We start from the raw sequence: 25,059 nt of genomic DNA, 5'->3' as shown, positions 1-25,059 counted from the left end.
AAATAAACGTTACCTGTATATAATGACAACAATATCAAATGTGTTTGACTACAAAAAGAAGGAAGGGAAATCACAACCAGAATGCTCTGTGAAGCACACTGGAGTTGACGATGTGAAAGAGTCCTGAGGTGTTTGAAATCATTCAGGGGATAAGGGTCCCTAGTGAAGGGTGCATGAAACATGACCATCAAAACTCAAAACTCTCTAGTTTCACAAGATAAAAATCAATGGAAAATAGGAAGAAACAAACATTTCAACTGACATGTAAAATAAAAGGAAAAAAGTAATAAAGAATGTGGGATAAGTGAAAAACACTAAGATGAACAATTAAGTCAAAATATACAAACATCAACAGGACTCAATTTGTCAACTAAACACAGCTAAGAAAATGTATTGGGAAAACCAAATAACATTTCACACAAAACATAAACACCCCAAAGGTTTCAAAAGTAAAAGAACCAAAAACTGGAGGGATGTATTAATATCAGAAAAATAGAGTTTAGGGAAAAAATATATGTATTAGGGAAGTTGGGGGTCACTAAAGAATGATAAATGCTCAATTAACCAAAGTGATATAACAATTGTACATTTGTTTCCACCTAATAAACCATAGTTTTAGGATTAAATAGAGCAACATGTGTTCAAAAATTTAAAACAGCAACAGCTGTAACAAGTTATTTTCCTCTCATACACTTAAAGGTCAGTAGCAACTATTCAGTGATGGTATGAGAATTTTGCACTTGAAAGTTTTTAAGGACCAGGCTTCTTCTGCCTCATCTCTCAATCAGAGTTAGATACAGGTCTCATCCTTTCAGTCCAAGAAACTGATATTTTTAAACCATGCTGTAGGCTAGACAAGGAACAAACAAGAGGGCCAAAGGTCTCTGCCAGTTTCCAACTAAAGACATAAAAATGCTGCATTACACTCTGCTTATTTCCCGTTAGCTGTGATTCATATCTACTGATAACATCATGAGTAAATGCAAAGGAGTCTGGCAAAGGCAATCTGCCCAACTGCTATTATCTTGGGAACCACCCTGCCTGGTATCAGAAGCTGTAACTCCCACCAAGGCTAAGGCTGAGGGAACGCCCTTGAAACTGTAAGCCAGCAAGGAGACAAAAGCTTGTCTCCCTGGCAGGAGCGCCGCTTCTGCTGCTTCATTCATAACTGAACCCCAAAGTTTGGTCAGTTAGCCAATGACGGGTAAGATTCCCCAAGGGGGGAACAATCTAAGACAGGCACGATCATGTGGGGGCCCCCAAGAAAGGACTTTGGGGGCTACAGCAAAAGGGGGTGATGGACCCTCACTCCTCGGCTTTGACGTAGCCTGAGTCCTCATCGTCTGGAAGAAAATCTCCTTATCTGTTGGTTGCCTTAGTTCCCTTGCTCCACCTAAGCCTGAAACAATGACAGGGTGGTGCAGCTCTGTGTTGAAAAGGTCAGATTCCCCAGGTGATCGGGCCTAAGAAAGAACATGTAAATTCCTGTGAAACCTTCTTTGTTTAGAATGCTCTCAGTTGAATGATAGGGGTCCAGAGGAAGTTAGTTTGTTCCTTAAAGCCTTACAGCTCTTTGACCCTGACTCAAAATAGACCCTCAGACTTCCTTGTTATCTATTGTTTGATCTTTACTTTCTAGCAATGAGTAATGCGCTTTTACCTGAATTCTTATTCAAACGAAACCAATTAAAAGCCTCTCCAGAGGGGGAACGGCACGCTCTCCCCACCAGGGAGGGTGGCCAAGGCACTCCCCAAGTGAGGAGTGTCCCTGCTGTTCCTATTCCCCCACAGGACCTGGTTGTCTCTGTGTATGTTTTTCTTGCATTTTGGACGAGCCATCCGCAGCATTCTGTGATCACTGCTGTCTGGTGACCCACGCATCACTATTACTACTTGAAGACTAGAGAAGAGATTGTGGAGGAGAACCAGCAGCCTCTACTTTAACACTACCAAAATATAGAAAGCAAAATATAATAGAACTCCAGGGAAAAACTGACAACCACTATTACATATACTTTTATATATCAAATAATACATGATATTTCTAGGAATTGCAAAAGCAAAATAAAAAATAAACTGAATTCCAGCTGGTTTATTTTTTCTGTAAAAATTACAGAGCATTATTTCTAAGGTATAGTTAAAGCACTATGAAGCATTATGAAAATAATATGGTGTACCATCAGTAATACATGACTGTTCATTTATTTTATATGAATTAAAATAACATTTTAAATTAAAACTTAGAAGGGAGGAGGACTCGGGGGTTGGATGAAAAAGGTGAAGGGATTAAGCAAAAACAGACAAACAAACAAAAAGCCCTCATAAACACAGAGAGCAGTGTGGTGGTTACCAGAGGTGAAGGATGGGGCAATTAGAAGAGGGTATAGAGGATCTAAATGCTGATGGAAGACTTGACCTTGATTTGGTGTGGGGAACACACAATTGAATATTCAGGTCATATATTATAGAATTGTACACCTGAAACCTATATAATTTTAAAGAAAAAATCCATAAAGTTAAATTAAAAATAAAATTAATCAAATGCATATATATGAATAGAAAGTAAAAATGAGAGACTGAGAGTACCTTGCAATAATTTCAGCTTCAAAGTATATTTCCTAAACCAGTATTTTGTATCACTCGGTCAAAGTCTCTGGCTACGGCTATCAAGGTTGAAGCACAAAGAATGCTCCTTACCAAACAAAAATTTCCCAAGTGTCAGCAAAATGTCCAAATCATCTATTTCATACTGATGTGCCTTTTCAAAACTTTTCTTTTCAAATTAAGGACACTTTCTGTTCCAGATTTAAGGAGCAGATGACATATATTCTAATAGATTCATATCATACATCTCTAATGCCTTAGTAAACCTGAAGAAGCATCTATCTATCATGATCAGTATCTCCAGCTTGTAAATTCCCATAAAAATTGTCATCTGTGTAGAGACCATGTCAATCTCTAACTTGTCAGTTCAGAACATTAGAATAGCTCTTTAGTTTTGCTCACTAAGGTGTATATTTTTATGCTATGATAAGCATTAATATTAAAAGTTCAGGAAAATACCACAGGGCAAGTAGTTAAATTAGAGAATGTTGTTTTGCCAAACACTTGGATTTTCCCAATATCTACTGGACCCTACTTCCATATGGCAACTGATGATTATATCACAATACAAGCGCCATGTTGAGACTCAGGTAAGCAGTGTCAATCTAACTGCTAGTTGCAGATGACTTTGTAGTCCTAGAGGATTTCAAGATGTGGATGATTGCTCCTTAGAGGAATGACTGTTGATAGGGCTGGTGATACTACTCATAAGTGATGAACTGAGAAAGCATCCAACAGTTCATGAAGACCTGTAAATATGCCACCACAACCTTAGGAAAGATTATAGCAATTTCTCTATGTCCTATTATTTGTCTCTGACCAGGAATGACAGAGATGCACAGCATCACTAGGTATAGTCTGGATGTACATTTCATAAGACCTGATCCTTTAACTTCATTGAGTTAAGAAATATGATCATACAGAGTTATCAAAATCTGGAAGCTCTCTATTATATCTTGAACATATACCAATTTTGTTGTGAAATTCATAACTAAAACCAGCTCTAATAATGTTTAAAATGAAGGAAGAATTTATTGAGTTAAATGTTGTACCTCTGTTTAGCCTTCTATTTCCCAAGGTTCATAGCATGTACAATGATTTTGATTATGACTCACAACATATAATACTTTTTTAAAAAATCATTCTGAACCTCTACATGAATTTGTATAAAAACAATCATGACTTGGGTAACTTTCATTGTGGAAAAACATTTACATAACAATCTAAGATGTAAAGAACAATCATAATTTATTTCACTGCTATAATTCTCTCTCTGGTAACAATAGCTATAACATTCACAAAAGGGAAACTATGATGCAATTGAGAAAGAGGATTAATACACACACGCAAAATGAGATCACTCCCTTTTTAACAGAGCAATCCCACTTTACTGTCTTTGATAGATCTTCCACTATAAAGTGCTCATCATGTTTGCTCTCATATCACAATGTGTTCTTTATTATAAATTTTAGAAGTTAAATCACACAATCAGTATATGAGCAAACTTTCATTTCATCCAAACTCTACATTTTGTGTCTTCATCTTATTTTTCATTTTCTGGTGGTCTCATTGTTAGCAATTAATGCGCTACTTGATTCACTTGACTACCTGTATTACTAATTGCCTTCTAATTCTATTAATGTTAATATTAATGTTAATACTACAAGACCATATCCACCCTCAGCAAATATTTAACTGCACAATACAATATGTTGACTATGGACACAATGTTTAACATCCTCATCTTGCATAGTTGCAACTATTACCTGTCAAACAGCAACTCCATATTCCCTTTCTACTTCCTGCTTTGTCCTCACTGTTTCCCCAACCACTCTGCTGTTTTATCACATCCCATGTTCTTTTCTCCCTGTTGTTACCTTTTTGCCAAATTCATTCAAACTCTCAGACTTTTATTCTCAAATTTTAGATGAAGATTCCATTCTATTCATGACTATTTGAGTTGTCAAAGACTTAAACACCTTAAAAAGAAAATCATCATCTAATGAAGATTTTTTATTTTGTGCTCATTAAACACTTTGTAAAATGAATGTAATATGAAGCCCTCTCTGCTAAGGAGGAAAAGCATTTCTTGTCATTCAGCCTGTTAAACTTAGGTATTTGTATGTAAATTGTTTTGATTGTATTTGCTTATTTGTTTTTTCACTATTTTAAGTATTTTTTATTGATTGCTACTACAGTTTTCCCAATTTTCCTCTTTATCCCCCCTCCAACCTGCTCCCCCGACCCTCCCCCCTTTAGTTCATGTCCTTGGGTTGTACATATAAGTTCTTTGAGTCCTCTGTTTCCTATACCATTTTTTTTCTCTCCCCATCTATTTTATTCCCACTAATTATGCTTCTTCTTTCCTCTATCTTCCCCTACATTCCTCCCTTCCCCCTCTCCACTGCTTATTTGTTTTTAATAGCCCTTTAGCCCCTCCTGTTAATTCAATCTTTTAATCAAGATAAAACAGCAATGTTTTCCAATCAGTAAGACCTCCCCCTACAAAATAGCATTTGGATGAAAAAGACCTGGTCTCCAGCAGGATGAGGCAACTAAAGAAGAATTGCCACAGCTGTTTCTCACCAGGGAGGAATTGCAATGCTCTCCTTTTTTTTTTTTTTTTTTTTTTTTTGCCTTGTTTCTTAACCAAAATTTAAAATGAAAGTGAAGCCCAGTTCTGCCTTATTGGTTGGTTGGTGATGGTTTGGGTAAGTATAATTGATTAACATTATCCTGTTTGTTTCAAAACTCACTTTTTAAAAGCAGGCTTTGTGTTAGAATACATATTAGTTATATTTATATTTAAGTACATTTGAAAATAAAAAGTAGCACATAGATTAAATGCATGGAACATTTAGGACCTAAGGAGGAGAATTTTTTTAATTATTTACAAAAGTAACTATATTCCACTTTTACTACTTAATTCTTGTGTAAAATGTATAATGTGCCACAGATATCCATATTTTGCCAGTTTGAAAGACCATCATACACACTTGAAAATCAAAGATTTTGATAGAGACATCATTTCTGTAAAAATATTTTAAACTGTCATCTTCTAGTTACCTTTTAAGAATTTTTCTCTTTTTTCTGATATTTTGACATAATCTTCTAAGAAAAGAGGATATTCAGGCTAAGTGGCTTCTTTAGAAAGTCATTTACAATGATAATATATTAGTTCCCATGTATTTATATATGTAGATTATGCTCTAAGATCTCTAATTAGAAATCCATGTTCATCAACATTCATTAAATATTTATTTCTCAGTGGACTATGACAACTTTATGATATATTTAATAATTAATAGTGACAAGCAAACTTAATCATTCTCAAGTATCCAATTGGTAAATTGAATACAATACACATTTACAAAAATAATGAATTTATCAAAAATGCTTTTCTCTGTAACATTGTATACTTGGTGGCATTGTGTATGCTTCTAGCCGATATTGTGTCAAATTATAGTAACTTACAGCATCCTTATATCTGCTAAAAAACAATGATCTTAAATATATGCAATTAAATTAATTTAAATATATATACTTTGTTATATCATAACAATAAATTTTCTGTAACTATCAGGTACATATAGGAAATGAAACTAATGATCATAAATAAACTATAATCATTTCCTTGCTTGTAAAAGCTTAGTTGGTCATGACAGCACAAATTTATCATGATTATAAACCATTTCATCTGCAAAATGAACAGAATTTAAGTAGAGAAAATTCTTTTATTGTTTGAATGTAAGAAAATATATCCCCTTAAGATTGTCAACATATGCTTGGAAAGACTATGCATTTTGGGGCCCGAGAAGCATTCTTCTAAGAATTCCATCTGATACTTCCTTACATGTAACATGACTTTGAGTCAAATTGTTAGTTGTGATATCTTCCTCAAAAGAAAAATAATGAGGCATTCAAAATATGTTGTGTAGATTAATATGAGAGTTACATGAAAAAACTTTAGTTAAGGACAAAGACCATATCTGGCTAACAGTGATATCTCTACCAATACTAGCAAATTTTCCTCATTCCTATATCATAACAGCAGATGATCATCAGTCTAGATTTTTCTTCCATACTAAAAAAAATTTGTAAATATACATACTGTAAAATTGACAAATTTATCCATTTTTAAGTGTACAATTCAGTGGCATTAAGTACATTCACATTGTTGTACACTCATCATCACTATCAATCTCCATAACTTTTGTATCATTCCCAACTGAAACTGTACCCATTAAACAACAAATTTCTCTATCCCTCTGCCCCCAGCCCCTGGTTACCACTATTCTATGTCTAAATAAATTTGATTATTATATTTAACTCACATAGATAAAATCATACATTTCTTTGTGTTTGGCCTATTTCACTTAGCATAATGTTCAAAAAGTCATCCATGATGTAGCATGTATCAGAATTTTATTCTTTTTAAAGGTCGAGTAATATCTCATTGTATGTATATGCCCCATTTTGTTTATCCATTCATCTTTTAATGAACATTGGGTTATTTTTACCTTTTGGGTATGTGAAAAATGTTGGTATGAGCATGGCATGCACACATCTGTTTGAGACCTTGCTTTCAACTCTTTGGGGTATACACCTAGATGTGGCATTGTTGATTCCTAGGTTTACTCTATAGTTAATTTTTTGAAGAAACACCATAATATTTTCCTCAGCAGTGGGACCATTTTAAATTCCCAACAGCAATGCACAAGATTTCCAAGTTTCCCCTTTCTGCCAACAGTATTATTTTCTGGTGTTTTGTTTGTCTGTTTGTTTTATTTGTTTTGTTTTGTTTTGTTTTTTGACAATAGTCATCCTAATGGATGTGAAGTGTTATCTCATTTTGAGTTTGATTTGTATTTCCTTAATGACTGAGTGATATCCATTAGTGATATTGATCTTTTCATGTGTATATTGGTTATTTGTGTATCTTCTTTAAAAAAATGTATATTTAAGTCCTTTGTCCATTTTTAAAGTTGAGTGTTTGTTTTTGATTGTTGAGTTATAGAAGCTCCTTGTGTACACAAAATATTAATCTCTTATCACACATAATGTTTACAGGTATTTTCTTCCATGTTGTGGGTTGTCTTTTCTTGCTGTTGGTGGTGTTCTTTGATGCAAAAGAAGTTTTTCATTTTGAGGAAGTCCATTTTAACTATTTTTTACTTTTGTTGTCTATGTTTTTAATGCCATATCCAAGAAATCATTGCCAAATCTAGTAAATCATTTACCCTGTCCTTTCTCTTAATAGCTTTATAGTTTTAGATCTTATGTTTAGGTCTTTGACTCATTTTGAGTTAATTTTGTATATGCCATGAGGTAGGAGTACAAATTAATTAATTAATTAATTGGTTGATCGATTCACTAATCTATTTATTTATTTACTGTATATGAATATTCAGTCTCTCCAGAACTCTTTGTTGAAAGATAATTCTTTCCCTGTTGAATGATCTTAGCAAACATTATTGAAGATCATTCAATCATATATGTGAGAGTTTATTTCTGAGGTCTCTATTCAATTCAATTGATCTACATGTCAGCCTTTATGCCAGTACTGCACTCTTTTGATTACTGCAGATACTAAGTAAGTTTTCAAATTGGGCTATGTGAGTCCTCCAACTTTGTTCTTCGTTTTCAAGATTGATTTGCCTATTTGCAGTCTCTCAAAATAGAAATTTTAGAATGGAGTTTTCTATTTCAGTAAAAAAAACATCATTAGGACAGTGAGAAGTATTATGTTGAATCTATAGATCTTTTTTGTATAGCATTGACATCCTAATAACATTATGTCTCCTAATCCATGAACACGGACGCTGTTCCATTTACTTATGTCTTTAATCTTTCAGCAACATTTTATAGTTTTCAATGTACCAGTGTTGCTTCTTTTTCTGTATTAACAGAGCTCAATTTCCTTCTTCATTCTTTAAATGTGGTATATTATACTGATTTTATTTTTTTTTATTATTGAACCATTCTTACATTCTAGGAATAAATTCCACTTGGTCATAGTATGCAATCCTTTTAATACTCTGCTGACTTTGGTTTGCTAATTCAAACTGATATTTGTTGAGTATGTGTGTTGAGTATTTGTTTTGTATGAGTATTAATTTTAAAATATTGGTTGGTAGTATTTTATTTATTATTGTTGTTGTTGCTGTTTTCTTGTAGGGTCTTCATCTAGTTTTGGTACCTGGGTAATGGAGGCTTCACAAAACAAGTTATAAAGTGTTTCTTCTTCTTCAATATTCTGGAAGAGTTTAAGAAGGATTGATATTAATTCTTCAACTGTTTGGTGGGATTCACCAATGAAGCTTTTTGGTACAGAGCTCTTCTTTTAGGAAGGTTTTGATTATTGAATCCATCTCGTTCAATATATACAGGTTAGTCAAATTTTCTATTTCTATAGATAGAATTTTATAAATAATTTTATTTCAGTTAATGAACAAAGTAAGCTATGAATCCAGAAATGGTAAGACTTCATTCTACAAATTTTACCCTCTGTTTATGTACTTTTGTATTAAAAAGAACCAGACAAAGGGAAAATAATATTTTTAGTGTATACTCTATGATAGGACTGACAAAGATTTTATATTACTTCAATTATGATATTATATTTTATTCCCATACATATGTATATATATCCTATATCATTGTCTTATATACTTCTAAATCTTTCACACAAGTCTTTGAGCCTCATTGCTTTCAACTAGGAATAACTGTGTTTACTATATTTGTCATGTGTTACATATTTAATGACATGGCATATTTCAAACAAAGCCTCCAGCAGTATCTAACAAATAATAGGTGTATACTCAACAAATTATAGTTATGTCCTCTTGTTATTTTAGATCTTAAAAGAAAAGATAAAATAAGAATTAAAAACAGCTTAAAAATAAAAAACTTTTTAGAACTAAGTGGCAACTTTCTCTTCATTTATTTCTATAGTCTCTCTTCATATGTCTAATAGGCATTTTATAAAGAATGACTTATATGCTCACTTGAATATAAAGGCAACACTTTTAAATAATAAACTGCTTTTTACCTTTCAATATATTTTTCATAAGAGCATACACACTTTTAAAGGTTTCCTGTTTCTTGCATAGGTAAATATGTAAATTAATACATGTTTTCTATTGTAAAGAAAACTTAAAAAAATAAGCATTTAGAAATAATTCCATGAAGTTAATTAGAAAAATTGAATTATATTAATTCTGCAGAAATTACCATTATGATAATATTCATGGCTCAATTTTTTTTCTAACCAACAATATAAATTAAAACTAAGTTATTTTTAACTATTCTCTTAATCCACTCTGCAATTGTGTTTTAAATTCATACCTTAGAACAGAGAACAGTTTATGAGAACACTTTCTCTGTCAGGCAAAAGGGAATAAAATTGCATTTGAAAAACACACAGAATATAATCACGTTATGAAACTGTCTTGGAGACTAAATATCCTAGAGACTATAATCAGAAGGAAAGGGTAAGTTTATTGAATATGAAATAAAGATATTTATTTGAAAATAGTAGAAATAGAGGTTACTCTAAGAGTATCTAAATAGATTTTTAGATGAACTTAATATTTTGAAATGCTAGTGAAAAGAAAGAGGGTGTTTTAAGAGACATTTGAAACGTTATTAAAGACAGTGAATAGAATTTACTGTTGGAACATATGCTGCCTTATGCAGGGAAATGCCTTCATTAGTTCCCTTGATTGATATTTTTTTCTGTGTTCTTAAAAGACTCCTATACACTTGTCCTCAAAATAGGGGTTATTTAGACACTTCCTGGTCACTCATACAAATGAGACTCAGATAAAAAATTGATTACAATTATATCAGATCATGTACGTGTTTATGGGAAAAACTACCAGAAAGTCAGTTTTTGCCAACACAGTAAAGAATTATAGATAAGAAAACCCACCATCATGCAAGCAAAGTTCATTAGCGTTAAGTTCTAATGGGAAAGCAAAAGCAAGGGTGACAAGGGAAGGGTGGCACAAGGCTGGGTGACCAGCACTCGGGTGACTAGAGACCAGCTGCCCAGGGCCCCCTGTGTGGCAAGAAAGGGCTAAAAGGGCCAAGAGCCAAGAGAGCAAGTCCTTTGTTCTGAGGACTTAGATAATTGGTGGGGTGAGGGTGAAGAAGTTACATATTAATTGACCAGAATAGGTGGTACCAGCTTTTCGGGGGAGATGTGACTGACTACCCAAACATCGGTATGGGTGGGGGTCTATTGACCCGAATTCTTATTTTACTCCAGATTCTATTTGTTCATTTTGCATACACGACAGGGGGAAGGCAATTAACTGAAGTTGTTTTATGGGATTTTCTTTGGGCACTGTAGTCCCCTCCCCTTCTTCTTTCCAGACCTTGGAATAAATACACAGTCTCAAGGTTTTCCTTTTCCCAGGTAGTGGAGATGATACACACACTTTTGAGAGCTCCCCCTCTCTTGCTTTATCTTGTTTGGAATGCCTGGAAGCCTTATAGAAGTAGGCTCAGAGCTTCTGGGTCAACATGTGAGACGTGTCTTTGCTTCTAGCCTCCTGTATTAAGTTCTTTGTTACATTGCTGTGGCAAGGGCCCTGCCTTTATTCCCTTCTGGTCACTCATTCTACTGTAACACAAACATTCCAATGTTGTCAATGTCATCAAGCTTCATTATTGAACTATTTGGTCTTCACAAGTGAAATTCATTGCGGATGGTAAGTGTTTTTAGAATAAAGGAGAGAGTGAATCTGATGTCCCAAGTAACAGAATACTGGCCTCACTGTCTATTTGCCAAAAGCTTATTATAAACATATTGATAAAATTTATGGATATTTGTGTTAAGATAACTTATAATTTTCATTTATATGTCATAAAATAATTTCAGTTCTGTATGGCTAAGATTATCAGATGGCAAGATTATGAATATTTTTGATCATGCAACTCTGATGTTAGCTACCCCACATCCAATGCCTTCACTAACATTTTTAATTCCAAAAGTCATATTTATTCCACTCATGGTCTGATTTCCACCTTTGGCTAGACTCATATTGCTCTATTTATTTATACTTTTCCTTATGTGAACACTACACAACTCAGATTTGCATGAAATGTTTTATACTCTTCATTAGAAATGAATCCATTTAGTCTTAAAAAGTTAATTGCTTCATAAATTACATAAGTAGTGTTCTGTATTGAGTCTATATATTTTAAGTAGAAGAACAAATGCTAAAATAATGCTTTGATCACTATTCTTCCTTTTCCTCTTAAAAAGCTTCCACTATATAGTAAACCTATAAGATAATTAAGATATTTGTTCTAAATAAATTTATTGGTATGAGGAACTAAATTAATATTTTAGATGTTTAACAATCTGGTCAATTTAATTTAGTACACATATTAAATATTTTGGTAAACATTTATTTACTATTAAAAATTAAATAATGTCTTTTTCTATAAGTTATGTAATCAGATTCACTCACTTTTTTTTTTTTGTCCAGGAACATAAATAATACTAATGATACTGGTTCATCTTGGTGGATCCTGACTATTCTTAGACCATAGCCCCTAAGAGAAATTCCACAAATGTCCTATGATTTATATGTGTAATTGCACACATGCTATGCCCTTCAGAAGAACATCTTACCTCACTTTTTTTCTTGGTACCTAGTTGTTCTTTGAATTTTACTGAACTCTTTTCCCAATGTTTCCCCTGATATTCCTCAAGTTATAATTGTCTTGTTCCCTCATTAGATGATGATTACTGGTAGCAGGTTTGTGTCTTTTATTTCTTCATCCCAATACTTAGTTTAGTATCCGATAGTAAAGTTATAGAGTAAAGGAATTTTTCAAGACACATATTTCCCTTTCTTTTATTTCAATTCAATTACATATTAATTAATTTACTGAGCTCAATGCTGAACTGATTAAAAATATGTTCTACATATTTTCTTATTGTGTTCCTTTCTTGTTCTACATTTCTTATTACTTATAAATTTAAAAGGGACATTAAAATAAAAAATGTCAAGTGGGAGTTTTGGCTGGGAAGAAGATGATAGCTTTACTTAGTTTCTGTCATGGAAAATATTAGAACCAAAAAATCTTTCTTCTGGGAAGTCAGATTCTGAGGCAGCATCATAATTCATGATTTCATTCTTTTGTTTTCTGTTTTTTCAAAACCCAACCTCAATAATGGAATTTAACCTTTAGTGTTTAGGATACAAATATTTTAAATTGAAATATTTTAAATTTTAAAGCATTTGAGGACACTCAAGAAATAAATATATGGTAGTAGCCATTCTAACATGAATGAGGTGGTATCTCTTTGTAGTTTTGATTTGCATTTTCCTCATAGCTAGTGAAGTTTAACATCTTTACATATACTCATATCTATTGCCCATTTATATGTTGTCTTGGGAGAAGTGTGCCGGCCCTCAGCCCATTTTTTCTTATTTTTAATCCTCAGCTAGGGATATGTCTATTGATTTTAAGGAGTGAGGAAAGCGGATAGGAAGGAAGAGGGAGACAGAGGGAAATGAAAGAGAGAGAGAGACATCAATGTGAGAGAGAAATATAGATCTGTTGCCTCCCTTAGGCACCCTAACTGGGGATCTAACCCACAACATGGGTATGTGCCCTGACTTGACATCAAACTTGAAACCTTTTGATGTATGGTATGGTGTTCCAACTAACTGAGCCACCTGTCCAGGGCTCTCTGACCATGGTTTAATTGGATTGTTTGTTTGGTGTGGAGCTGTATGAGTTCTTTATATATTATCAATCCATTATTGGAGCTGTTTGGAAACATCATTTCCCATTTAGTGGTTGCCTTTTGTTGTTGTTGTTGTTGTTGTTGTTGTTTTTCTGCGCTGAAACTTTTTATTTTTAGATAGTTCCATTCATTTATTTTTGTCTTTACTTCCCTTAACTTTGGGGTCAAATTCAGAAAATGCTAAGACCAAGGTCCATAAGTTTAGTACTTTATTTTCTTCTATGTCATTTATTGTTTCATGTCTTATATTTAGGTCTTTTATCCATTTAGAGTTGATTTTTGTATATGGGGTCAAACAGTAGTCTAGTTTCATTTTTTTTTTTTTGCATGCATCTTTCCAATTTCCCAGCATCACTTATTAAAGAGGCTTTTTTACCCTTCATTGTATGTTTTTGGTTCCATTGCTGAAAATTATTTGCCAATATACATGTGAGTTTATTTCTGAGCTTTCCATTTTTTTTTATTGTTCTCTGGGTCTGTTTTTCTGCCAATCCCATGTTGTTTTGCTTATCATTACTTTGTAGTATAATCTGAAGTCAGGGATTATAATGACTCTGGCTTTATTCTCTTTTTTCCTCTCTCTCAGTATTTCTTTGGTTGTTTGGAGTATTTTGTTGTTTCATATAAATCTTATGATTTTTTTGTTTTATTCTTTAAAAAATGCTGTTGGGATTTTGATGGTTATTACATTAAATCTTTATAATAACTTGGGTTATTGGCCATTTACATAAGGCAAGTAATAACAAATGTTGGAGAGGTTTTAAAATAAAGAAACCCTTATCCACTGCTGGTAGAAATGTAAACTGGTACAACCACTATGAAAAACAGTATGGAGGTTTCTTAAAAATTAAGAACAGAGTTATCATGTGACTCAGCCACCCCTTCTGTCTATCTACCTCCAAAATTTGAAAACATGTATTGCAAAGATATGTGCATTCTTATGTTCATTGCAGCATTATTCACACTGGCCAAAACATGAAAACAATGAAGTGTCCTTTGATAAATGACTGAAAAAGTTTTGATGCATATACAATGGAATACTACTCATACACAAGAAAAGATTAAATAGTGCCATTTGGAACAACTTGGATAGATCTTGAGAATATAATGCTAAGCAAAATAAATCAGTCAGAATAAAAGAGCTATATGATTTCACTTATATGAGGGATATAAAACTGAAAGCAACAAATTAACAAACAAAAAATAAAACAAACAGAAATCTCACAGACACAAACAGAGTCGTTGTGGATGGGGAAGAGGGATGGTGAGGTAGCAAAGGCAAGGGGGTCAAACGTATGGTGACAGAAGATTTGACTTTGTGTGGAGGGCACACAATGCAATAAACAGATGATGTATCCTAGAATTGTACACCTATATAAATTTATTAACCAATGTCACTCCAATAAATTTAATTTTAAAAGTGAAACGAATATATGCATTTAAGATTTGTCCCATACTTTTATGTAGTTGGTTTTCCTGTCACCAGAGCCACATCCTCAGAACAACCCTTTTGGACCTTCTGAAAATCTTATGCAGCTAAGGTAAACCACATTCATCTACTTCTATCATATAATGTCTATGAAAACACATGATTAATAAATGTCATAGTCAATTAGATTCCATGCCCCATGGTTCCATATGAATAAATAAGGCATTAATTTCCCTAGGAGAAAGCTAAACTCTCAAGATTTAGTTCAAGGCCATTTTCAATTATAATTTGTGGGACTCTTACAGTCATGAATAAATAATAATGTTTTTTTTTCATATTCAATGCTACATTTGGATGTTTTTAATTCCATCACACCACCCTTCAAAAATGTTTGGGGAATATTTAATCAATAAAATATGTAAAATTTTAGAAACTTTGACCTTTACAACAGATTTTACATTTTTGTCTATGAAAGATTGGTTTTTCATACATATTTAATATTTCTTGTGAAACAAATATTTTAAATACTTCTTTACCAAGCAAACACCTAATGTTCATTAATTATTATTTGTGATTTAACAGTGCTTATTAGTCTTAGTAATACTACTTATAATATCTATAATTATTGTAGCAATAAATGCTACTGTAATCCTATTATGCCAGACTTACAGAGTATACAATATTCAGTTCCTCTACTAAATTAATTATGATATATTTACCTTAAAGTAAGAGTTCTCTTACCATAAAGCCTAGTTGTTGTGTGGTATTTATAAACCTAGCTGGGACTTGAATTATTATCTTCCCATGGCAGTCTGTGAAGGCTAAACATGTACCTCTTTGCTCAATTTTATTCTGTTGAGAGCCCTAGAAAGCAAAATTCTATGATAATTCAGAGTCATTTTATTCTCATTTATCCTTGTGTGTATGAAGTTCCTAGAGCTCCTACAGTTATACATCCCCTAAGTATAGTCATTGGCCACAAAACAATGTTTTGGTCAACAATGAATCACATATGTGATGGTGATCCCATAAGATTATAATGAAGCTGAAAAATTCCTATTGCCTAGAGATGTCATAGGTTTCCAAACACTGTAGTGCAATATATCATGAGTTTGTGGTGATATGGGTATAAACAAACCAGGCATATAAAATTATAGGACATACAGTTATGTATAATACACAATACTTGATAACAATAATGCCTATGTTATTGGTTTACACATTTACTATGCTATATCTTTTATAGTATACTTCTATTTATAAAAATGATGTTTACTCTAAAACAGTGTGTTGTGTTATGCTGGCAACAGCTTCATATGTTTGATTTACTTTGATGTTGTTTTATGGATTTAGTGTAACCTAACTATACAGTACCATGTTTATAAAGTCTACAGTGATGTACAGTAATGTCCGAGGCCTTCACATTCACTCAATCAGACACTCACTGACTCACTGAGAGCAAATTACAACCATGCAAGTTCCATCTGTGGTAGTGGTAGTGTTTTATACAAGGGTACCATATTTTATCCTTTTATGTTATATTTTACTTATGCCTCTTCTATTATTAGTTATGTTTAGATACACAAATACTTATCATTGTGTTACAATTGCCTGCAGTATTCAGAATAGTTACTTGCTGTACAGTGTTGTAATAGGCAATACAATACACCCTGGGTTGTATTGTATACTATCTGAAAGTATACAGTGAGGATTGTATACTATCCAGTTTTGTGTAAGTTCACCCAATGAAGTCACAGGACAACAAAATCACCTAAAAAAGAATTTTTCAGAATGCATTCCTTCAAGTTTTCATGACTGTATATTATACATTAAAATTGCTAAGTACTCCATCTCCAGAGACTCTAAGTCAGTAGGTCAATGAGACAAAGGACATCACATTGTCAACATTTTACTGGATGATTCTCATGCTGTTTAACCTTGGATCACACACTGAGAGTCACTATATTAGAATGTGAAACTCTAGATTCAGAATACATGGCAAACTGGGAGAAATTCCTGAAAGAATGGCTATTTTTTCCAGTTTCAGCCTTTCATAACAATTTGTGTGAAGAAAATTAAGATTAAATAGATGGTGATCCTTAATTTGGGTTAAATAAAAATGTAGATATTCCAAATAAGTGTTATATAAAAGAATAGCTGGCAAAAACTAAGTGGATTATGCATTTTAATAATGAATATGTTTTAAGTAATAAAGGAGAAGTAGGAGGAGGAAGGTCATTAGATGCAAATATAGCCATGGAAATCACCATTAAGATTGATATCTTAAAGATCTCAAAATTAAACAACAAAATTTTTTAAGTTTTTTTAAATGCTGGCAATTTCTGGTCAAGATAGTGGAATAGGTAAACACTATACTCACCTCCTCCCATGATCACATCAAAATTACAAGTAAATCATAGAATAACCACCTTTGCAAAACACCTGAAGACTAATGGAACAGAACTCCTATAATCAAGGATATCAAGAAGAAGCCACACTGAGATTGAAAGAAGGTGTGAAGAGTTGAAATGAACTGGTCCCATACCTACAGTGTGGCAGTTAAGAATCAGGAGGGATATTGTGGCTTCAGAGGTTTTCCCTGAGGAACAAGGGGGTCCCACCCCTATTTCAGACTTCCCAGGTCAGACAGTCAGACCTCTAGTAATAGGAACAGGAGATCCCACAATATCTGGTTGTGAAAATCAGAGGAAATTCCACCTGGGTGAGACAAAAGGCTGCTGGATTCCCAGGCATTCCTCATAAAGAGCCTGTGCATAGATTTAGTTGCTAACTAACTCCGTCTGAGTTCTATTGTTGAGGAAGAAGCTTTGAAAACACCAGAGACATATAGGGAGGAAGTGAATTGTCTGGCTTCAGAGTGAGGGTTGGAGGGATAACTCTCTCTGGGACTAGACTGCTGGCAGATACCACAGTTCCTTGTTGAGCCCTCTCCACATGCAACGAGCAGGCAGCTGTCATTGTTTCTTCATTGAGCCCTCCCATCACCCAGACTACAGACACAGGTGGGAACCAAGTATGAGTCTCCATCAAACTTGCCCCACCCTGCTGACTCCCTGAGAACCTGCCCTACCCAACCCATATGCCAGCTGAAACCTCTTGTAGTGGATGTTCCACACAAGCGGCCAACTTCAGTCCATGCAGAGGACTTTCCTAAAATTTTTCTAAGATCTACAATGTCAAACAATCAGCAGCTGACTTGTACTTCTTGCTAAGCTTCCTCCAGCACTAGTGACAGTCAGACTCAGTTTACAGCACAGCCTCTTCTAGGTACCTCCAATTCTAGTACAAGCAGTTACCACTGCATATCTCTTTGTAGCTCCTACCAGGTGGTACTTGTCTAGGCCAGGCATTGGCAGACCTGTACCTGCACCAGAGGCCGTCCTAAGAGAACCCAGAATTAGCATACTTAGTGGCTGGCTTCATATCACACCAGAGCACTACCCAATTTGCTCCAAAAATGACACACTCAAAGAATGGACTTGGAAGGCACTGTGGCCCCACTTGAGCAAATCCCACTCTCTGGGGTCAGCCCCTGCACTACAGCTTATGTGCAGTAGTGCTGGTCAACTTGAAGGTCAGGTATACCCACTGATGTGCCAACAGCAATCAAGTATCAACTACTACAGAAGGTTACATGACCAACAGAAGGTTACATGACCAACACAAGGACCACCCAGCCAGGTGAATAGAAAGTCTGCACCACTGGGCCTCAAAGGACATCTACTACATAAGGCCACCCTGCCAAGACTGGGAAATGTAGCAAATCTACTCAAACCATAGCAATACTTGGGGAGGCAGCCAAAGTGAAAAAATAAAGAAACATGTCCCAAATGAAAGAGTAGTATAAAAGTCTATAAAAAGAACTACACAAAATGGGGGAAAGCAATATAACTTATACAGACTTTTAAACACTGGTTATGACAATGTTCAATAACTTAGAGCACACACAGGTGGCAAACACAAGGCCTGCAGGCTGAATCCAGCCCTCCACCTTGTTTTATCTGGCATGGTACCTTGTTTCTACCTGGTGGTAGCACCAAGCTCTTGCTTAACTATTAAGGAATTGTTACATTTATACAGTCCTAAAATTATATCCAGCCCTTTGAAGGCAACCATGAGGTGGATGTGGCCCCTGGTGAAAATGATTTTGACACCCCTGACTTAAAGTATGAATTGATGGAATCACTGAGAACTTACACAAAGAGAGATACCATAAATAAGAACTGGTCTGAAATGAAGGTTACAAAAACTGAAATGAGAAATGCATTAGATGCAATCAATAGCATATTAGATAAAGCAGAGGATAATCAGTAATTTGGAAGACAGGATAGTGGAAAATACTGAATCAAAACAGAAAGAAAAAGAACAAAAAGAAAAGGAAGTTTAAGGAACCTCCAGGAAAACTTCAAGCATAACAACATTTGCATCATAGTGGTACCAAGAGGAGAGAGCAAGGGCATAAAAACCTGTTTGAAGAAATAATAACTGAAAACTTCCCAAACCTGGTGAAGGAAATAGATGTGCAAGTCTAGGAGGCACAGAGAGTCTCAAACAAGACACATTGTAATTAATATGCCAAAGGTTAAAGGCAAAGAGAGATTCTTAAAAGCAGCAAGAAGAAAGCAGTTAGTCACATACAAGGGAGCTCCCATAAGACTGTCAGATGATTTCTCAACAGAAACATTTCAGTTTAGAAGAGATTACCAACAAATATTCAAAGTGATGAAAACAAGGATCTAAAACCAAGATTACTTTACCCAGCTACACTTTTCATTTAGAATTAAAGGGCAGATAAAAAGCTTCCCAGACAGGAAAAAGGTAAAGAATCCATCATCACCAAACAAGTATTATAAGAAATGTTAAAAAGACATTTTGAAGAAGAAGAAGGAGGAGAAAAAGAAAAAGACATTAAGATATGAATAATAAAATTCCAATAACTGCAAACCTATCAATAATTACTTTAAATAAAAATGACTCAAATACCTCAATTAAAAGATACAGGGTGGCTGAATATAGAAGAAATAAGACCCTTATGTATGCTGCCTACAAGAGACACACTTCAGACTGAAATATACACACAGACTAAAGTAAAGGGATGAAAAAAGATACTTTATACAAATAATAATCTTTAAAATGTTGTGATAGTAATATTTATATCAGGCAAAATAGACTTTCAAACAAAGGCTATAACTGAGACAAAGAGAGACATTTTAGATACAATAACCAAGATATAGAGGTAACCTAAGTGTCCATTGTTACATATATGGATAAACAAGATGTGGTACTATATACAATAGAATATTACTCAGCCATCAGAAAATAATATCTCACCACTTATAACAATTGAATAGACCTAGAGGGCAGTATGCTAAGTGAAATATGTTGGAGAAAGGCAAATACCATATGATTTCACTTACATGTGGAATCTAATAATCACAATAAACAAATTAACAAAATAACAGAAACAAACTCATATATATGAGAACAAACTGTTAGTTGCCAGATAGGAATAGGGTTATGGGGCTGGATGAAAAAGGTAAAGGAATTAATAAGAAAAAAAATGTAGTTACAAAGTAGTCACAGGGCTGTAAAGTATAGTATAGGGAATATAGTGATAAATATGTATAGTGCCAGATGGCTACTAAACTTTTGGGAGACGTCAATTCTTAAGTTATATAAATGTCTAACCACTATACTGTATACCTGAAACTAATTTTGAAAGTCAACTGTAAGTTAAAAACAAATAAATTTTTAAAATGTTTAATGCATCATGTAAATGGTGAACATGGGTATAATATTAACTCATTAATAATATCATTAATACATATTGTGATTTAATATTTACTTTTTGATAAAAATATAAGTCAGGCAAATCTTTTTAAACCTGTATCCAAGTTTTGACTAAGTCTATACAGTTTATACATGTTGTGATTAACTACATTGTTAATCACATCTAAACTGGACACATATATTTATGGAAAAGACTAGACTCTAGTAAAATGTCTTCTAAGATGATAATAATACTTTCTTGTCCTGGCTGGTATAGTTCAGTGGATTGAGTACCAGACTGTCAACTAAATGGTAGCTGGTTCGATTCCCAGTCAGGGCACATGCCTGGGTTTCATGTGCACCCCAGTAGGGGGTGCTCAAGAGGCAACAAATTTATGTTTATCTCCCTCTCTTTCTCCCTCTCTTCTCCTCTCTAAAAATAAATTAATAAAACCTTTAAAAATGAATATAATAATACAGGCTCAATGAGTATAGTTCAGAAGATCAGAAGAGAACAATATATAGTTCTAAGCCCTATGACAGTAATAAAAGGTATGATGGTGTTCTGAAAAGTCATTTTGTGTTCTTATAGAGTCACCTACAATGTGAACACTGACCACAATGATAATTAACAAATTCAATTTTTGTTCATCTTAGTATGTAAAGAGCCAATTTTATTTTAAATCTAGTTTATGTAATTTTAAAGTTCTTTTTTTTTGCCTATTTTCCCAAGTCTTGACAGTTTCTGGTTACAAAATAATACAAAATATGTTATATAATGGAAGTCAGAGAACTACAAGTTTTCAGTATTATCTTGTTTTTTGATTCAAATTATTCTAAAACTCATGTTTAAATTGATGGCAGCATGCTTTATATTTACTATGTTCAAACTTTCATTCACTGATTTCAGCAAATATTTCTTGTGTGCATACTGGGTTCTAGGCATAGTTTCTGGACTCTTAATATGCAGTAATGTGCAAAACCAGCAATAACACTGATGTATAAAATTTATATTCTAAAGAGAGAAGAGAGATAAACAAATGTGAAATATACCTGGTGGAGTTATGCAAGGGACAGAAAATTAGTACATGGTGAAGGGTAGAATATAAGGTGACATAGCGTTGTTATATAGAGCAGCCAAGGATTTTTTTTTTAAGGAAAATCTTCTCTGAGAAGATAATTTCTGAGCAGAGCAAGTCTTACTCTACTGAGTGTTGTTCACTGTTCTTATTGTACCCTGAGTAGTACTCTTTTCTAGGATAGTCCCTTCAAATTGTTTACCAGTGTTCTTTTGATTTAAACCAAAGACAAAAATAGCCCCCACACCATAGCAATTTGTGAGCAGGCCAGGCAGGCAGCCAGGTTTTCCAAGTAATAACTTCATCAGGATGTCCAGTGACAGGCAATATTCTGATGATGAGAGCCCCAGCATCAGCAGTGGTAGTTCCGATGCAGACCAGTGAGACCCAGCCACTCTAGAGCCTGAAGAAGAAGAAGAAAACTTGCCATGCAATGAAGAAAAACACCAAACTCTCTAGCAAAACCATGGCTAACTCATCCACTATGGTTAAAAGAATTCAGAAAGAGCTACCTAAAATAACTCTTGATCCTCCTCCTAACTGCAGTGCTGGGTCTAAAGAAGGTAACATTTATGAATGGAGATGGACTGTATTTGGCCCACCAGGTTCTGCATATGAAAGTGGTATGTTTTTTCTGGGTGTCTCATTTTCATTCCATTGTCTACTTAAGCCTCTGAAGGTTACTTTCCACACCAGAATCTATCACTGCAACATCAACAGTCAGGGAATCATCTGTTTGGACACCCTAAAAGATAACTGGAGTCCTGCTTTGACTATTTCAAAGGTTTTTGACAGACTGCTATACTACAGATCCTCTGGTTGGAAGCATAGCCACTCTGTATTTGACCAACAGAGGAGAACATGACAGGAAGGCCAGAGAGTAGACCAAGAGAAAAGCAACATAATTCACATAATTTGTATGCAGTGTGAAGGAGCAGATGGCATCTTCTCACCATTCTGCATATCTTTACAGCCTTTACAATATGGCCTTCCATGTATATGATATACTGATCCTGCTTTCTACTTTTGCTGTTTTGATAGTGGAACAATCCCCCAAAATGTAGATGCTATCAAGAGTAGAACTTTGTAGCTATAGATTAGTTATACTTAAAATGCCAACTATCAAGTCTTGCTTCTTTGGGATATCAAAATATATTTTGTGATGTACTAAGGATACTGGTCCAGAAGCCTACTAAATAGTATAGTGCATTTTAACCTAATTCATTATCTATATGAAGTTATAAAAGTAGCCGTAGATAACTAGGAATTATGTCATTTGTATTAAACCCAGATCTATTTCTGAGTGTGTGGTTAAGGCTGTTGTGAAAAATGTTTTACCTTTTACCTTTGTCAGTTTGTAATGAGAGGATTTCACTTTACCCTTTGAGGCTCAAAGAGCACCTGATGTATCATCTCAAACACAATAAATATGCTCCTGAAAGCATAAAAAGTTTTAAAAGAATAAAAACATAAAAATCAAATAGAGATGAAAATAAAAACAGAAATGAAACTTCAGAAAAACCCCCCAAATTCCTAACACCTGACCAAAAACAAAATCTCAACTCAGTTGCACAGACATTGTGAAACTGGACTCACTCCCTCAAGTGGCATAGCTCAGATCCAATTTTTCTCATAGGTACAATTTAACCAGCAATTGGAGGTTTCAGAGAGTATAAATTGCTTTCCAAGCTACTGACTTTATTGAGGAAGACCAGGTACAGTTCTGCCATACCAAATCACAACTCTGGTCCTTCGAGTACATTATCATCCTAGATTCTCAGGTCTGTGCTGGTCCCTGTACCTCTGTAAGTCATACAGCTTCAAATTCCACTTGACTGCCACAGCTAAAACATCAATTACAGCACCTGAATATTTCCCTTCCTTTTCTGTTTTTATGTGGTAAGCTACATCTATTCATTGACAATAATGTACTTTTTAAAAATTTTATTGCCATATGTTTAAAGCTTAATAAGATATGAAGTTTGGTAGAAGTAGAAGTATATTCCAGAATGCATTCAGCAACCTATAGAAGACCCTCAATTAGTGTTTAAAAAGTTTGCAGTGTCTTCTGTGTATTAAATTTCAATCTTCAAACCATTCATAAGAATAATAATTGTATATAATATATTGATAAATATCAATGACTTGCTCCAACTATTTAATATATTGATAAGTACTACCTTACTAGTAGGAAATTACGTAACTGATAAGATCTAATTACCATCAGATAAGATGATAGCCAAGAGTGCATTAGTGCAGAGAATAGGAAAAAGTAAGGTTGAAGGAGAGTATGTGTGGGTCAGTGTTTATATTTAGCCTTTTTCCTTCTCCATTAACTCTAGGATGCTTAATTGGAGTGTTGTAAAACATTGTCTTATCATCCATCAAGGGCACACTGGACCACTGAAAAATTCACTTCAAAAGGCTGAGCAAAACAATGTCCTAGTGTTTGGCTTTGGAAAAAGGCCTCAAGAGATTCAAGTTATACAATCCTCAACAACAAAGTTTTATGGTGGTTACCATATGATGGTTATAGAACCATCTATGTTCATATAACCATATGATGGTTATAGAATACTCTCCCACTAAAGGTCTTACTGAGACTACAAAAATGCTCCCTCAACAGATATAAATGGATTTAATTGATATCTTCAGAGAACTTCACACCAAAACAGGAGAATATACATACTTTTAAAACACACATGTTAGACCACATGCTAGGACACAAAACAAGTCTCTGTAAATTTAGAAGATTGAAATCATATCAAGAATCTTCTCTGACTACAATACTATGAAACTAGAAATCAATCACAAGACAAACACTGAAAAATACACAAAGACATGGAAGCTAGATAACATTGTTATTAAGCAGTGAATAGATCAACAATGAGATCAAGGAAGAAATCAAAACACACCTTATGACAAATAAAAATGAGAACACAAAATCCAAAATCTGTGGGGCACAGGAAAAGTAATCCTAAGAGGGAAATTCATAGTATCACAGGCTTATCTCTAAAAACAATAAAAAGGTCAAATAAACAATCTAACTTTACACTTAAAGGAACTTGAAAAAAAACAACACCAAGGAATATTTACCAAATATTCTGGGAAGAACTAACACCTCTTCTCAGGATATTTCCAAAAATTCAAGGAGGGAGGATTGAAGGCCCCCAAGCTCACTTTACAAGGCCAGCATTATCCTCATTCCAAAACCAGATAAAGACACTACAAAAAAAGAAAAATATAGGCCACTATCTCTGATGAACATAGCTGCTAAAATCTTCAACAAAATATTAGGAAACTGAATACAGCAATACATCAAATGGATCACATACCATGAGCAAGTGGGATTTATTTCAGGGATGCAAGGTTGGTACAACATTCAT

General features: G+C 34.0%; 1 pseudogene; it reads left to right on the top strand.

Annotated features, from left to right (window-relative positions):
• Window positions 1-21,982: 21,982 nt before the first annotated feature.
• Window positions 21,983-22,578, top strand: LOC123827320 (annotated as a pseudogene).
• The last annotated feature ends 2,481 nt before the right edge of the window (window positions 22,579-25,059 follow it).

This window comes from Phyllostomus hastatus, unplaced genomic scaffold, assembly GCF_019186645.2.
Source record: "Phyllostomus hastatus isolate PE091 unplaced genomic scaffold, TTU_PhHast_1.1 phas_contig_86, whole genome shotgun sequence".
In the NCBI taxonomy this organism is placed as follows: Eukaryota; Metazoa; Chordata; class Mammalia; order Chiroptera; family Phyllostomidae; genus Phyllostomus; species Phyllostomus hastatus.
The sequence above is the reverse complement of the archived record's forward strand: the minus strand, read 5'-3'. Positions and strand labels throughout refer to the sequence as shown.